Here is an 18,371-nt window from a genome sequence, read left to right as displayed (position 1 = left end):
GTTACGTGGCATAGTGGTTAAAAAATGAAGGATATGTTTGATCTGATCCGACCGGAAATATAGCTTAAGTGGCATACTTGCAATTCCCTTTGACTCCTTGAGGGGGCGCCTCAAAGTGAAAAGCAGACATCGTCTGTAAAGCTACAGCTGATGTACAAGGAGAACCATTGCTATTGCTGATCTGGGGAGATGATGAGGCTAACATCTTGGTTAGTACTCCAACGATGTTAGATCCCATAGCCAAAGAGTTCTGTGACTCTCTTATTCCTGGTTTTCTGGTCCCTATTGCTGTTTAATAAACTTCTCCCAAACGTAGTGGCTTAATTAAGATGATGACATTTTAAAGTTCTTTTAGATTCTGAGGGTCAGACTTTAGTTCAGACACAGTGGGATGACTTGATATCTGGGATCTCAGATGGGAAGACTTCATGGCTGGAGGCTGGCATCACGAGGAAGGTTCCCTTACTTATATCCATGAGCTGGGCTGATGGAAGATTGCGGCAGCCGACCAGACCACCACTCACGGCCTCTCCAGGGGGTCTGGCATCCTCTGAGTAGGGTGTTCTCAGGGTGGTCAACTCTTTTAAATGGTGGTGTAAGGCTTGAAGCCCAAGTGTTCCTGTGAGCCCAAGGAGCTGTATCCCTGTTACGACTGAGCCCTGTAGCACACAGTATCACTTCTCTGTATTCTGCTGGTTGAAGCAGTCACAAGCTTGCCTGCCTCAAGCAGAGAGTGATTCTACCGCAAGATGGGTTTGGAGGGATGTTGAGATCACATTACAAAGAACATTTACAGTGGTGGTCGTGGTGTTGCCACCCTGGGAGAAAAGCATACTCAAAACAAGTATTTCCAGAAAGGAGAAATGGGCTTTTCTTCAAGAAAGAGGGAAAATCTGGTATAACTGGGAAGTGTCCTAAAACCAAGTGTTACATGCAAATTCTAGATCTGTCTCTCCACTTTTTGTTGTACCATCTTGAAAAGATAATGTCATTTTTGGCTGCATTTTTTTGTTTGTTTGTTTGTTTCTTTAGTCTGGCAAATGGATGATTCTTACAGCTTTTTCAAAAATGTGAGGTTCTTTGATCTTAATGAGTTCAACTAGGGAAAGGATCACAATGAAGGAGTATCTATTGTGCATATGACATAAATAAGGAAACAAAAACCACAACAGTAGTTTCTAAGGAATCCAAGATAGAAAATGTATGAAAAACAAAAACAATGGGGATCAAATGGGATGAAGAAATATTTCAGTTTATAATCATTACATTTTTATTGCAAAAAAAAAATCATTGGAAATATGTTAATCTAATCCCTACCATTTTATAATAAAAAACCAAGGCCCAGAGAAGTCAAGTGAGTAAGGGAAGAAATCTTCTTTATTAGAGAATTTATAGGAAACAGATTCAAAGAATCTTTTATATTCATTTCAGATGCTAATTTTTGTAGTTACTATCAGGAAAACAAATGAATACCTGAAGAAATTTAACATAATCCTTTTGAGTGATTTAAATTTATAGAAATACATATCAAATTTTTTGTCTTGGTCTTGTTAGGACTATTTTTTTTTTTAAAGATTTTATTTATTTATTTAACAGAGATCCCAAGTAGGCAGAGAGGCAGGCAGAGAGAGAGGGGGAAGCAGGCTCCCTGCCAAGCAGAGAGCCTGATGCGGGGCTCAATGCGGGTTTGATCCTAGAACCCTGAGATCATGACCTGAGCCGAAGGCAGAGGCTTTAACCCACTGAGCTACCCAGGTGCCCCTTGTTAGGGCTATTTGTATGTGCAAGGGATCTGTTAAAAATATAGGGTTCAGGGGCGCCTGGGTGGCTCAGTGGGTTAGGTCCTCTGTCTTCGGCTCAGGTCATGATCCCAGGGTCCTGGGATTGAGCCCCGCGTCGGGCTCTCTACTCAGCAGGGAGCCTGCTTTCCTTCCTCTCTCTCTGCATGCCTCCCTGCCTACTTGTGTCTACTACTACTGTCTGTCCAATGGATAAATAAAATCTTTGAAAAAAAAATATAGGGTTCAGTCCAATCCAAGGAAACCCTTGGTCATCCTGAAGCATGGGCTGACAGGCACTGTTTAGGGTCACCATGTAAACTCAGACTGGTGAGCTCTCTATGAATTTCAGTCTTTGCAGGAGAAAAGCGCTTCCTCTTTGCCTTTTTTTTCTCTTATTTCAACCTAAATAATGAAATAACCTCCACCAATGAGTTAGGCCTGGTGATGTGGAGGTCCTGAGGTCGTCTCTAGCAGATCGTCAGCAGACAGGAAAGGACCTGGACCAAAGAATAGGCTGTAAGACTTTAGTCCTGACCCTTCGACACTGGGTAAATAATAGAGTTCCTCTCCTGGTCTTTTCTTTCCTCCATTTCCAACTGAACCATGCATTATCTTTTTCTTATCATCTCTCAGGGAATCTGAATCTAGCCCATCACTTGGTGTTCATCAAATGTGTGTTAATTGATTAAAGCTCTCATTTGAGAGGGATGTGGAGAAGCATCTTTCAGTTGGAATGGCATGACTGGCCTCTAATTATCAAGCTTTGCAATAATGGGGACTATGTATTCCCTCAGACCAGAGTAATAGAGTAACATCTCCCTGTCCTTGTCACATTGCTCCGCTAGTTCAGGAAGTCCTCTGCCCAGGCTCATATGTTCTCTTCAGTGAGGTTCTCTGGATCACCATTGACATCCTCCTCCCCTGGGACTCTAGGCAATAGATAGACCCCCTGAGACAGCAGCTGGTAACACCTCTGTGACTGGATGTCAGGACTCTTCTGCTCTTTAATTCCTGGGAGTGATTTTTATCAGCCTTTGGCTCAGAGGCTGCCGCTCCTGAGGTGGCTGGTTTCATTCTGATGCCTTTTCACTACCATTTCTGTTCTGTATCATTTTTTCTGTTCCAAATGTCATCTTGATTTAAAAAAAAAAAAAAAAAAAAAAGCGATTTCTCTTCCCCACTTCCAGATACAATTCCCAGAGGGGAAAAGCTAGGACAAAGGGTGATTGGAGAAGTTTGTGTCTGTTCACACTAAAAACTAACTTTTCACTAGACTTAAGGTGAAGGAGGAGACACCCCATAATACCTGCCTCCTCACCCCTGCAACCCACCTATCTCTCGGGGGTAAAGGTGGGATTCACAGCATTAAAAAAGATCTTCTAGAGACACGCTCTCCTAAATCCTGCTTTGTTTCCCTCTGACAACTCGTTGTATAATTGATCCAGCTGACTGGAGGAATACGTACGCACATGTGATCTGCCTTTAGAAATTATCACATATTTTATTTCAGTGTCTTGGTTATAACTAAAAAAAAAAAATTACGTGGCTAGAATTCCTTATCATGAGAGTTGTTTTTTTTTTAAAGTTTTCATTAAAAAAAAATGTAAATATAGAAAAAAATAAAAACACAGAACAAATTCAATGAAACTTTCTGAGCATATGAAACAGTCAAACGTAGAGAATTTAAGTAGGCAGTGACTTAAGTCATATTGTCTGTTCCTTTTGCAATTACTTGTTTGCTTTTGTTGTAAACCAGTAACAGTGTATAGATATTTTAAAAGGACACAAAAGGGAAAGAAAACATACGTTACCTTTGTGTGATGTATTATTTAACTCTTTATATTTGAGAAAGGATTTCCTCAGCTCGTCCCTTGCTGGTTGTTGCCCAGGGATCATTCTCAGTTCCTAGAGGACACTTGCATTCCTGAGCTGTAGCCCATTTCTCCATCTTCAAGGCTGCCATGCCTGGCTGAGCCCTTCACACACTCCAGATCTCTCTGATCTCCCTTCTGCCTCGTCTCTTCTGCTTATTCCTTATAGAATCTTATAAGGATTAAAGGATTAAACTGTTCCTTAAATAGGAACAGTTCCAAAAAGAAGAAGATACCCAGGAATAAACTTAATCGAAGAGGTGAAAGACCTGTACTCTGAAAACTATAAAACACTAACAAAAGAATTTGAAGGCAACACAACAAATGGAAAGACATTCCATACTTATGGATTGGAAGAATGAATATTGGTAAAATGTCCAGAGTACCCAAAGCAATCTACAGATTCAGTGCAATCCCTCTCAAAATACCAACAGCATTTTTTCACAAAACTTGAACAAATAATACTAAAATTTGCATGGAACCACAAGAGACCCTGAATAGTCAAAGTGATTTTGAGAAAGAAAATAAAGCTGGAGGTATCACAATTTCATATTTCAAGATTTGCTACAAAGCTATAGGCATCGAAACAGTCTGGTACTGGTACAAAAACAGACATGTAGATCAACAGAACAAAGAGACTCCAGAAATAAACTCCCAATTATATGGCCAATTAATCTATGAAAAAGGAGGCAAGAATATAAAATGAGGAAAAAATAGTCTCTTTAATAAATTATGCTGGGAAAACTGGATGTCAGCTACATGCAAGAGAATATAACTGGACCACTTTCTTACACCATATAAAAAAATAAACTCAAAATGAATTAGAGACCTAAGTGTGAGGCCTGAAACCATAAAAATCCTGAAGGGAACATAGGCGGTAATTTTTTGACACTGGCTATAGAAACATTTTTCTAGATATGTTTCCTGAGGTAAGGAATACAAAGTAAATATAAACTATTGGGATCACATCAAACTAATTACCTTTTGCATAGTGAAGGACACCATTGACAAAATAAAGCATTCCACTGAATTGGAAAAGATATATGCAAATGATACATCTGATAAGGGGTTAATATCCAAAATACATTAAAAATTTATAACTCAACACCAAAAAACCCCAATCTCATTAAAATATGGGCAGAGCATTCACAATGACATGGATGGAACTAGAAGGTATTATGCTAAGTGAAATAAGTAAATCAGAGAAAGACAATTATCACATGCTCTCTCTGATATGAAGAATTTGAGAGGTAAGGTGGGGGTTGATGGGGGAGTAGTGGGGGAATGAAACAAGATGGGATCAGGAGGGGTACAAACCATAAGAGACCCTTAATCTCAGGAAACAAACTGAGGGTTGCTGGCGGGTAGGGATAGGGCGGCTGGGTTATGGACATCGGGGAGGGTATATGCTATGGTGAGTGCTGTGAAATGTGTAAGACTGATGATTCACAGACCTGGACCCCTGGGACAAATAATACATTATATGTTAATTAAAAAAAATAAAATATGGGCAGAGGACATGAATAGACATTTTTCCAAAGAAGATGTACAGATGGCCAACAAACACATGAAAAGATGTTCAATATCACTAATCATCAGGGAAATGCAAATCAAAACCACAATGAGATATCACTAGACACCCCGTCAGAATGACTAAAATAAAAAAGACAATGAATAACAAGTGTTGGTGAGGCTGTGGAAAGAAAAGAACTCTTGTACACTGTTTGTGGGAATGAAAATTGGTGCAGCCACTATAGGCAACAGTATGGAGGTTCCTCAAAGAATTAAAAATAGAAATATCATATGATTCAATAATTCTACTACTGGTTATTGACCCCCCAAAATGAAAACACAAATTCAAAAAGATATATGCACCCCTAGGTTTACTGCAGTATTATTTACAATTGCCAAGATATGGAAGCAACTTAAGATTCCATCAATAGATAAAGAAGATGTGATAAGGAAGATACATGTGTGCATATATGTGTGTGAGAATGAGTGATAGAATATTATACAGTCATAAAAAAGATAAGATTGTGCCATTTGTGACAACATGGATGCATCTCGAGGGTATTACCTAAATGAAGTGAGTCAGCAGAGAAAGACAAATGCTGTATGATCTCACTTATATGTGGAATCTAAAAATGAATGAATAAATGAACAAGAAATTAAATCAGACCTACAGAGAACAAACTGATGGTTGCCAGAGGGGATGGGGAGCTGGACATTGGCAAAATGAGGGAAGGTGTGTGGGAGATACAGGCTTCCAGTCTGAGGAATGAATAAGGAAGGCATGCTATAAGGAAGGTAGTCAATTATATTATAATAGTGTTGTGTGGTGACAGGTAGTAGCTATACTTGTGATGTGCACAGCACAAAGAATAAATTTGTCAAATCACTATATGGCAAACCAAAAACTAATGTAACATTGTGTGTCAGCTGTACTAAAATAAAAATTCAGAAGTAAATAAATAGGTGCAGTTTTTTAAATTTTTATCTAATAATTTTTAATAAATACCTCAAAAAAGCTAATTTAAAATTCCTCTCAGTAAAACCTTATGAAACTGTTATACTCCTATGATATTTGAGGAACACAGTATGAATACGAAATAAACCAATAAAATTTCAAGTACTTGGAAAAGCATTTATGAAGTTAAATTTTCTTTTTTTTTAAATTTTAAATTTTTTTAAAAAAAGATTTTATTTATGTATTTGACAGACAGAGATCACAAGCAGGCAGAGAGGCAGGCAGAGAGAGAGAGAGGAGGAAGCAGGCTCCCTGCTGAGCAGAGAGCCCGACGCGGGGCTCGATCCCAGGACCCTGAGATCATGACCTGAGCTGAAGGCAGAGGCTTTAACCCACTGAGCCACCCAGGAGCCCCTAAATTTTTAATTTTTTAAAATTAACATATAATGTATTATTAGCCCCAGGGGTAAAGATTTGTGAATTGCCAGGTTATGAAGTTTAATTTTCAATGGTCTTATTTATGGTTATTAGTCTTTTTACTTTTTAAAATTTGATGCTTCTAAAAATGCTTTCTTATGAGGGAATTCTGGGGGTGATAAACTGTTTTGTATTATGACTATAGTGATGAACTCAAAAGTCTGTGTCTTGTCAAAACCCAGAACACGAGGCGCTTGGGTGGCTCAGTCGGTTAAACACCCGGCTCTTGATTTTGGCTCAGGTCGTGATCTTAGGCTTGTGGTTCAGTATTGCGGAGCATGGAGTCTGCTTAAGATTCTCTCTCTCTCTCTCTGTCCACTCCCCCTGCCTCTCTCTCTGTCCACTCCCCCTGCTCTCTTTCTCTAAAACAAACAAACTCAGAACCTGTATATAGAGTGAATTTTCCTGTATGTAAGCTAAAATTAAAAAACAAAAAACCCAACAACCTAAAAGCAAACAAACACAAACACAAAAAAATTCCACCAGAATGTGAAAAGAACACAAAGGGAAATACAAATTATAACCAATAAACTTCCTGACTTGCAAATGAGCAGAGCCATACTGAGAAAGGTGGAAGAATAAGGAATTACGAAGTTATTTGGGAAGACTCTATTTTCACTGGGTAAAGACAAGAAGAATTGTACAAAAGTCCAATACTGTAGTTAGTAAATATTTCTCGCAGAGAGTGGATTAGCTATTCTACTTTATATGGCGAGGTTCATTAAATAAGTAAATATATTTTAACTAATGTGAGCCAGATTTGTCACTGCTGGGGAACAAAGTTACAACTAAAGAAAGGAGGCAGGCTGGAATAAATACTTTGGAATCTGAGGCATTGGTATGAACACATTGTTTTTTAATATATGTATTCAAATACTTAGATACAGAAATAAATTTGCTCTGTGTGTATCCACAGCTGTGTGTGTGTGTGTGTGTGTGTGTGTGTGTGAGTGTGTGCATGTGTGCACACATATAACTAAATCCTGTCTGCTGAGAGCATCTATGACCAATGACACCTTAATACTAATGATTGCGTCTAGCACCCAGATCTTGGTTTCTATATGTCATTCTCCTGGGGAAGAAGTACTTGATTTCAGGACAGAGGCATGAAACATATAAGGTGATCCTAAGGTATCTTGATCCTAAGGTATCTTACAGTGATAGTAAAGAAATACTCAGAAAAGGATGGAGGGGAAAGTCATGTTGAAAAACAATGGAGCCAATCTGAAAGAGCTCCCACTGGCCAAAGCTGGAACACTTTGAACAACAAAAAAATAATAACAGTATTAGGTTATAACTCTAGAATAAAATTAAAATTCATACTGTTTAAAATACATTATTCAGTAAATAAATAAGGGAGAAGGGGCAGCTCTTCCTTACAGAATTCCAATGAATAAATGTTGAAGAAATGGGAAGAATAAAAAGAATTTCATGACAACACCACAGTAATAATTATTACAGCCAAAAACAAACCATCGATGCTAAAATTTGTGGTCCAGTGTTGGAGGAGAAACGGGATATTTACACAGTACCCCTTTCCCCACAAAAGATATTAAGTACAAAGTGAAAAATAAAGGTATACCATTTTGGTGATATATTTTTTTTGTAGTTTTATTAACACAAATATGATGTGTACAACAAGCTGTCTGTTCATTTTCTTTGCTGCACAGCCTGGCATTGGGATTGGTGACTGACTAGCAGCTGGGCTGCTCTCTCCACAGTAGCTTTGCGGTCCTTCAGGAGACATTGTGAGCAATCTCTACACAGTAAGATTTGTTGCACATCAGCAGCACGTCAAGCTCCTTGACGTTGTGGACTAGGAACTTCTGGAAGCCACTGGGCAACATATACTTTGTTTTCTTGTTGCTCCCATAAGCAATGATGGGCATCAAGATCTGGCCCTTGAATCTTCTGCACACCCAATTGTCAGTGCCTCTGGGTTTCCACCAGTTGCACTTGCTTTTCACGTATCAGTCTGCCTGGTGCTGGATGAACTTCTTGGTACTCTTTTTAATGATCTTGGACTTCACCAAAGGTCTGAGGGCAGCCATGATGCCCAGTAACAGATGGCCACCACCTCCGCAGGCAGCACCAAGGAACAGAGCCCATTTTGGTGATATTCATGCCAAAAGTGTACAACTTCCAATGAATTATGAGAAAATATCAGAAAAATTTAAGGAATAAAGTATAGAATAACTGACCAGGGCTCTTCAGAAGTGTCAAGGTCATAATAAACAAGAAAAGGCTGAGGAACTGTCATGGATTTTATAGGTTTGCAGTTCTTTATACTGGCATTTCTTCAAAGTGTTGACAAATCTACATTCACAGCAGATTTCAACACGTATCTTTTAGCAACTGATACATCACAAAAAATTTAGTAATGATTGCTCACTGAAGTATTTTTATATCAGCTTCTTTGAAATCTTTTTCAAATAATTTGAACATCTGCATTACCTGGCATTCAGATCTACTGATTGTCTTTTCCCCACTGGAGGTAGGGGAGTAGAACTCTTTTGCAGGTAAAATCAGCAACTCTCGATGGTTTTGTTTGCACTTCATCAGAGGTATGTATGAAGCAATGATGGAGAGGGTCAGGAGAGGTAACATGTAGCTTCAACAAATTTCCTAGGTCTCTGTCTTGGATAACTGGGTCAATTTTGGTATCATTTATTGAAATTGGATGTAAAAGAGGACAGAAAGCAATGGATTTCTTTTCTCATATGCAGAGGATGAGATGCCTGTGGGACAATCACATGGGACAATCACAACCTTGTAGGGGTATCCTCATACCATAATGATTGGGTATTCAGGTCTGAGCTCAGAGAAAGGGACAGACCTTAGAATACAACCTATAATTGTTTTTTGCAAAAGTGCTGTTCAAGGCAATAAAAAGGGTTTGGAATGATTGACTAAAGAAGTTAGGAAGAACAAGTGGCAGAAATGGGGAAACTAACAGAGATCAGGAAGGAATAGTTAAAGAAGTAGAAGGAAATCCAGAGTGGGTGACAGAAGTCTAGGGAGCAGAGTAGGTTTAAGGAAAGGGAGAAATGCACAGGAGCAAAAGGGGCAGGATAGCAGCCTCAGAGATAATGACTGAAAGGCGTATTGGTGACAGGTAACATTTGCCAGTTTAGCATCTTGGTGAAAGCTGAAAAAAAATATTGGATTATAGAATGAAGGAAGCAAAAAAGCAAGGCAGTGAAGTTAGTGAGTGAGGTCCACAGTTTCTTGAATCTTGGCTTACGAGAAGGGAAGAAATGAATGAAGCATCTGGTGAAGAAGCAGGTGATTAGAAAAGCATGTGATTTCTACACTTTGTCAAAAATATGCCTCCAGGGGCACCTGGGTGGCTCAGTGGGTTAAAGTCTCTGCCTTCAGCTCAGGTCATGATCCCAGGGTCCTGGGATCGAGCCCCGCATCGGGCTCTCTTCCTCCTCTCTCTCTGCCTGCCACTCCACGTACTTGTGATCTCTGCCTGTCAAATAAATAAATAAAATCTTTAAAGTTGGAAAAAAAAATATGCCTCCAAATAACCATTTTTATTTGTTTCCTCTCATATGACTAGAATTTCATCTTGGACAATGAGAATGGACTGCAAATATCTAGGCAACTAATGTCCTTGTCATATAAAGCCACAAATAGATCTTTGAAAACTCAAATCCCCAGAGCAGCTGCTTGAAAACAAAAATTCTCCATTAATTTTAATACACTGGTACCATGCAAATCGAGTCAGAGGTAGCTAAGGCTTTGAAAATTAAAGGTAACCCCTCGAATCTCCCCCCTTACACACTGCAGGACATGGGTACAAACTGTTTCCCTGTCTGAGATCATTAATCAAAAGTGGGCAGCCGCTCTCAACCCCCGCCATGTCCCTGGTGGTCATCACACTGTCTAGAACACTAAACAGACCTACCACCAGGCAGAGACTTCCTTTCTCCCATCACCCATTAATAATAGCAACTGCCTATTGTGCATGTTCTTCCTGTTTCTTGCTTCTGCTGTTCTCAGTGTTGTTCCTAGTGTGGGTTCAATTAGTTTTCTCAACCCTTCCAGGAGGAAGCTCATTGGTTAAGGACACTCTGATTATCACAAATAGAAATGCAACAACACAACTCCAGTTCTGCAAGAAACTGTTTTCCAATGCAGAGAATTCTTTCCTGCTATACTTTTTCTAGTTTTAGAGAAGCTACAAGTATCATTGGACATTTACTTTTCTTTTCCCCAGAGCAATACATCTTCCCTATTGAAATTCAAAAACAGGTTTTTTTTTTTTTTAAAGATTTTATTTATTTATTTGACAGACAGAGACCACAAGTAGGCAGAGAGGCAGAGAGAGGGGAGGAAGCAGGCTCCCCACTGAGCAGAGAGCCCAATGCGGGGCTCCATCCCGGGACGCTGGGATCATGACCTGAGCCAAAGGCAGAGGCTTTAACTCACTGAGCCACCCAGGCGCCCCCAAAGAGGTTTTTTTTTTTTTTCTATTTCTTCTCTGTTTCATTCTTTTAACAATAAAAGTTTATTTACTTCTTGACTTAGCATGGTAGTGGGTGACAGGGTAATCCCAATACTGATTATTGCCCCAAAGCCAACAAATGTCTATAAAGGAACCAAGAATGGAAGGAACTGATTCTGGAATCTGCTGCCACTGTCAGAGATACCATCCTTGAGTAGAAAGTATGGGCAGGAGAATTTTGGTATTGTGTAGCTCTGCATTACTCAGTGGCCTAAAAGGGAGCCAGGGTAATAACTGGATAATTAAAACACTGAATGAATGAGAAAAGGATCTAGGTTATTTAATCTGTATAACAGAAATACAAAAAAGTGTCTTTGTGGGAGATGGAGAGCTCTTCCCACAGTTCCTATTAGCTACAAGCTGAATGGCAATGACCCCCAAAGAAAGTCTGTGTAATCCCTTAATTTTCATGAATTTAACATGTGGGACAAATTCCTACATATTTAGTTATCCTGCATATAATGGATGAACTGGATGAACTAGACCATTAAATCATTCTATTTACTTTATATTGTAGATTTTAAGTAAACTTTGAGTTCATAGACATAGCACTTGAAAAACTGATGGTGTTTCCCTCAAATCATAAAATGTTTGGGTAAGTAAGAATTGTGGGAATGAATAAAGACTCAGGTATATAATCTTGGACAACTTAGAGGAGCTCTGTTGTTTACATTTACCCTAAACTGAAAGAGCTTATCGTTTCATTTTTTAAAATGTACGAGTTGATGAGGGGACTTCAAGCAAAACATTACTCATTCTTTATAGATACTCTCTTAGTGCCCAAGTACCCATTTATGGATAACCAAAATTATTCTGAATGGAAATGACTATTTCTGGTTTTCTCAAAAAAAAAAAAAAGCATTTTGAAAGAAAGGGTATTGTCATATGAACTCCTCCGGAATTGAAACAATTTTTTTAAAAGACTTTACTTATTTATTTATTTGAGAGAGAGAGAGAGAGAGAGAGATCACAAGTAGGCAGAGAGGCAGGCAGAGAGAGGGCGGGGAAGCAGGCTCCGCACTGAGCAGAGAGCCCGATGTGGGGCTCCATCCCAGGATCCTGAGATCATGACCTGAGCTGAAGGCAGAGGCTTAACCCACTGAGCCACCCAGGTGCCCCAAACAAATATTTTTGAAATGACCAATTAAGGGATCTGTTTTTCACCATCATTTATAGGTATTTGCAGAGATGGTCACAGGAAGATTCCATCTCCTGAAAATAGATTTCAGTAAATTATAAACAGAAAGAAAAATAATAAAAACAACAGGTAGCTCGTGATTAAGGAAACTGGGCAACTTCCTTCATAAACCACTAAAAAATTAAGAGCAATAAGACTTGAAGATTTAGGCTTAATGAGAACAATTTATAAATAAAAGATATACCGAGAAATTAGTCTGGCTTCTTCTAGGACATCAATGACAGGTCAATTGCTGGCCAGTGTCATACATGTAAGAACTTTAGAACTGTGCTAAGAATTTTACATACAATATCTCATTTCATTTATTATTCAATATATATTTACTGAGTACCAATCACACTCTAAACACTGTTCTGGATGCCTAGGATACAGAGACAGAAAAAGAGGTAACACTAAATATTCTAGAGCTAATAAAGAGTCACATGACAAGCAGTAACTTGAGGGAAGAGGTTACTGTGTTTAGGATGCTTGGGAAATGTCTCTTGGCATGGGTGACATTTTGGGCTGAGAGCCAAAAGAACCAGCCAAGAGGAAGAACATTCCAGGCCAAGGTCCTAACTCAGAAAAGAAGGTGGTGTGTTCCAGGAGTTGAAAGCAGGCTCCTTCCTCAGTGGCAGTTGGGATATTTAGATGAGATGTAGTTGGAAACCTGGGCAGGGTCCGGAATATGTAGTGTTTGATGGACCACAGTGACAAGCCTGGGTTTTATGCTAAATGCAGTGGAAGCCTTTTGATGATCTGGTTCATGTTTTAGACAGGTGACTGTGGCAGCTCTGAGGAGAGGAAAGCATCTCAGAGAACAGTTGGATGGCGACTGCCAATTGCCCAGGAGAAAAGTGGTGGTGGCTTGGGGTAGGGTGGTGGCTATGGAGAAGAAAAGAAAAGGACAGATTTGGGATGACTTTAGAGGTAGAAGCACCAAGGTCACCCTCCTTTTATCTCCTCTTATTTTCCATTCTCCTTCTCAGTAATTTTCTTTATATCACTGTGTCAGTTTGTACCTATTTTTCACCTTTTTAATTTTATTTTTAAAAAGGGGGCGATGGAGCATGGCAGATTAGAGTGTCGATCTGTTTTTAGGTGGCAAGAGTATGCGCGTGCTACTTGGCCTCTCCGTACTTTAGTTAATTGAGGATGAAAAAAAATAGTGCCTATCTCTATCTCATGTTATTGTGAAGGCTAAACTTGTTGGTAGATAAAGTGCTGTAGGAACAGTACTTAGCATCTTTGGGTGTGCCATAATTGTTAGCGATGATTATAATTAGCATAGTAAAATGTTCTCTATGAGGCTTGTCCGTAACCACTCTTCAACAAATGTAATGTTGAAGTATCTAATGATAACATGGATGAATTTTTATTTTATTTTTTTAAAGATTTTTTTTTATTTGTCAGAGAGAGAGAGAGAGAGAGAGAGAGCAGGAAAGCACAAGCAGAGGGAGCAGGAGGCAGATGGAGAAACAGGCTCCCTGCTGAGCAAGGAGCCTGATTCGGGGCTCGATCCCAAGACCCTGGAACCATGACCTGAGCTGAAGGCCCCTTAACTGTCTGAGCCACCCAGATGCCCCTGAATTTTTAAATTAAATCAAACTTATCAAGCATTTCAAAATAATGAGGAAAGACTAAATTGCAGAACACATGTGAGTTGGGTACTTCTTCCATTGAGCAGTAGGGAAGGCAGAGAAAAATGGGTACATATTCAGAGAGGTAGGTGGGTTTGATGGTGGGAAACTATTCACCTTAAAATAATCTTTCGGCACATATTTATTAAGTTCTTACTGTGTGCCAGGAATTAAATTACCACTCCTGGCCTAAACAACAACACCAAACCATATAAAACCTCTACCCTCTTGAAGTCTCTACTAGGGAGTTTCAAGTGAAGCTCTCGATGAGGTAGACAGGTGAGGGAGATGGGAAAGCCTTGACACGAGAGAGTAAAAAATGAAAAAAAAAAAAAACCAGAATACTCTAAGGAAATGTAATAAATTTCTGACATTATGATGAGTAAATGAGTGTTCAATGAATTTCAAGTGTAATTAGTCCAGTTGTATGATTTCTCTAGCAGCATTTAGCTGCCTGGTGCAGGCACAGAGAAGGTGATGGCGGAGTTCAAACGGCGTTTGGTTGGATTTTGAGCAGATGATGTGCAAGTCAATGACATGACGAGTCATGGGATCCAAGCTCAGTAGGCAGTAGTGAAGATAAGAGAGGGTATTGGACAGGGGAAATGACGAGATTGCAAAGTTCAGTCTAGCTGAGGTCAGTGAAGCGTTATCGAGTGAGGCAGTTGGAGGTATGGAGATTGTAGTTACGAAGGGTTACTGGAAGAGTTTGTTTTTTTCGTAGAGTTGGAAATTTTTTTTTCTTTTCTAAGATTTTAGTTTTTTATTTGACAGAGAGAGAGAGAGAGAAAAAAAAAAAAAAAAAGGAGAGATCACAGGTAGGCAGAGAGGCAGGCAGAAAGACCGGGGAAGCAGGCTCCCAGCTCGGCTCAATTCCAGGACCCTGAGATCATGACCTGAGCTCAAGGTAGAGGCTTAACCCACTGAGCCACGCAGGCGTCCCAACTGGAGGATTTTGAAGGTGGTGCATTTACTGGTGATAAGGTGCTAGGGGGCAATATAGAAGTATGAAACTGAGATAAAGGGGAGCAGAGATCATTTTGTGAGCAAGTCAGGAAACTTGGCCCCAAGGTGTTAGATGAGTCACCCAGAGACACTGAAAGCACTAGCAAGGATGATAGGGGCAGAAGTAGAAGAGGAGGAAGGGAACCAGAACCCCAGACTTCAGTATCTATCACACGTACATAAATGAAGAAGCAAGGCCCATGAAACCTGTTCCTCAGCTCCAGCTGAATGTTGCTAGACAAAAATATGGACCTAATATTGCCAGAATTTTTTACTTTTTCCAGCCACGCCAGACATTTAGACTTAATTCATGTAAATTTTTCCAATTTTAATTTTTGGCAATTCATTTAATTAAAAATTCTGGGCCACCTAGGGATGCCTGAGTGGCTCAGTTGGTTAAGAGTCCAATTCTTGGTTTCAGCTCAGGGTGGGATTTCAGGGTCTTGAGATCAAGTCCTGGGTGGGCTGCATGCTGAGTGTAGAGCCTATGTGGGCTTTTCTGTCTCCTTCTCTCTCTGCCCCTCCTCCCCACCCCCACATAGGTGCACACACAAGCTCTCTCTAAAAAATAAATAAAAATAAAAAATAAAATAAAAATTCTGGGCAGCCCAGACAAAACATATTTTCAGACCTGATTTGGCCCACAGACTTACAGTTTGCCACTAGTGAGCTGAGGCCTTCATAGGATGAGGAGGGGTGACCAGGATTCTGGTAGATGCATCACTGAGAAAGAGTAGCAGGTATTACAAGGCCATTTTGTGACCAGGTTGGATCAGGAAAAAAACACAATCACTCTGTAATCACATCTGAAAATAGACAAACCAATTGTCTAAGCTAAATGATTAAATATTCCCCTAGCCTAATATGAGTGAACACCAGTTTATTAATATTTACTTAGACTTGCTTCATTTCTTCCAACTTATAGATAAGGTTTATTAAGATACCCAGTTATAGAATTATTTTTGCAGTCAGACAACATCCAATCTAGAGCGAAACCCTGATTGTTTAGATATTATCAACATATGCTTCCACTACGTGAACAAATTGAACAAACCTAATACAACATTGAATTCTATAGGACCTTTGTAAGACCTGCCTAGTCAGAAGCCCCACAATTCCCCATGGTATGTTAACTCCCTCTTGGAACAAATCAATGCACTCAACTTTGTTCAACTACAGGTGTGTTCCTGGTGATCTCCGGCCAGAGGGTTTTGACATGCCCAAGGCTTTCTTTCACCTTATAAAATCTTTCCTCCCATTATAATATTCAACTCTCCCCAGCTTCAATTACCATAACAGCTATATACAAAAATGGATTCCTTGTCAAAAGAGATAGGAAAAATAAATTTCATCTTAAATATGACTTCAGAGATATCACCTTAACTTCTATGTTTATGTGTGTCCTGGTTTGAAATCTTATGACACATTATAGCACCAATTCATGAAAAATGAAGAGTTTTCAATTAGAATCTCATTTTGCTTGATTTTTGGCACTAACAGTCTCGTTGGAACTTTCCTATATCCACCATTAATTAATTTGAAGAATTTTTTAAAATAAAAAAATTCTACGTGTCAATTAGGATAAAAGTAAAAGCAGAAAGTTCTAAGATAAAATCAGCTCTAATTTGCCATCAGTTGGCTGGATAAGGAAACTCATTCCTTCCCTCACTCAACAGTATTGTTATACTTTATGATTTTTATTTTAAGTATTCATAATTTAAGTTAGCAGGGATGGTTATACCAAGTAGGGGAGCCAGTGGTGAGAAACGGTCAGACTCAGGAAATACTTGAAGGGAGAACTAATGTGACCTGCTGGTGCATTAGGAGTGAGGTGTTGAATAAAAAGAGGAATCAAGGCTTTGACTTCAATGATAGCAAATCCTGTGGTGTTATCCATTGAAGTGGGGGGGAGGGGCAACTCAGGGAAAAGTGAGTTTTGTGGGAAGACGGACTTCTCCTGAGTTATGTTTTGTTTATTAGGCTTAGAGGGGATGTGGTATGCTTATGGGATGCGACAAGGCTATGCCTAACATTGGAACACAAAGGGGAAGAAATATTTGTTTAGTATATAGGGTATGAGGCCACCCTGTATTAGTACTTTAAGTAACTAAGGAAAATGAGTCACACCATCACAAAGACGTAACCTTATTCATCAAAAAGCAGTTCAAATCTACCTACTTAGTTCCATGCAAGGAGTCTTCCAGGTTTTGAAGGACAAGGGCCTATTATGACAGACCCTGCTTATTAACATGAATCTTTTCTCCATTCACCACAACTTCCCTATTGTGTCTGGTTAATACGAACTCTGGGCATATCCGAAAGATTTCAGGGCATGAATATTCCACTGCTTTGAAAAACATTTGTTCTTTCCTGGTCTTTGAATTCTTGTTTCCTGCTGACATTGTCCTCTGGTGTCCCGCCTCCACCTGGAGGTCACTTATGTTCTACTTAGGGAATGAGAGTTTTGCCCCATGACAGTACTGCTGTGGAACAATATTCTAAGAAATAAGGAACTTCAAAAACATCTACGGATTTAGAAGGAAGAGCTTTACATCAGAAAAATCGAAGCAGAACAAAGGAGATTAAGGCCCCGAAGACCGTAGACCTGAAGAAGGGCTAGTCATGGAATTTCAGGTCCCAGAGTCTGGGAAATAGGGCTAAGTAGTGGGTCAATTAACTGCGAGGGAACAGTTGATCTAAATTACAGTGCTAGGTCTGGAGCTCAGAAAAGGAAAAGCTCTACGTCCCAGAAGACTTAGCTTGCTGAGAAAGAGTTTAGTTTGGGCTTGAAAATAGAGAGAACCAATAAGAAAGTATAATTATACTGGGAGTGGGGCCCACAGGTCGGGCCTTCTGAATGAAAGGAAATGAAACAGAAACTCTATGAACAAGGGCATCTGTGGCTAGTCGGTTAAGCATCAAACTTCAGCTTAGGTCATGATCCCGGGGTCCTGGGATCTAGCCCTAAATCTGGCTCCCCGCACAGTGGGAAACCTGCTTCTCCCTCTGCTTGTACTCTCACACACACTCTCTCTCTCTCTGTCAAGTAAATAAATAAAATCTTAATTAAAAAAAAAAAAAGAAACTATGAATGAGTTTGTGTTCAAGCTAATTGAGTTATGGAAGGCCTATAGCAAACCTAACTTCTATGTCATCCATCTTTCAGAGAATACTGTTCTGCCCATTAAGCTCTAGGATTCATTCAAATGCCCATCACAGGCCATAGGGAAAGTTTCCCAGCTTGCTATACATTTCTGCGGTTTCTCAGGATACCTACTTTCTCATGGTCCTCTGATTGTAAGTGCTGCTGCTGCTAAAAGAGTAATTCAGTGAAGCAGGTCAGGAAAGAACATGTACTCTGGAGAAAGACCTCCTTGGTTCAAATCTTCTTTTACCACTAATTGGCTGTATATTCTTGGGCAAATTACTTAACCTCCCTG

General features: G+C 39.6%; 1 pseudogene; it reads right to left on the bottom strand.

Moving 5' to 3' along the window:
• Window positions 1–377: 377 nt before the first annotated feature.
• Window positions 378–8,647, bottom strand: LOC101682179 (annotated as a pseudogene).
• Between the last annotated feature and the right edge of the window lie 9,724 nt (window positions 8,648–18,371).

The sequence above is a fragment of the Mustela putorius genome, unplaced genomic scaffold, assembly GCF_011764305.1.
Source record: "Mustela putorius furo isolate JIRA1106 unplaced genomic scaffold, ASM1176430v1.1 tig00000228_pilon_pilon_pilon, whole genome shotgun sequence".
NCBI classification, from domain to species: domain Eukaryota; kingdom Metazoa; phylum Chordata; class Mammalia; order Carnivora; family Mustelidae; genus Mustela; species Mustela putorius.
This window is presented reverse-complemented; position numbering and strand designations above follow the sequence as displayed.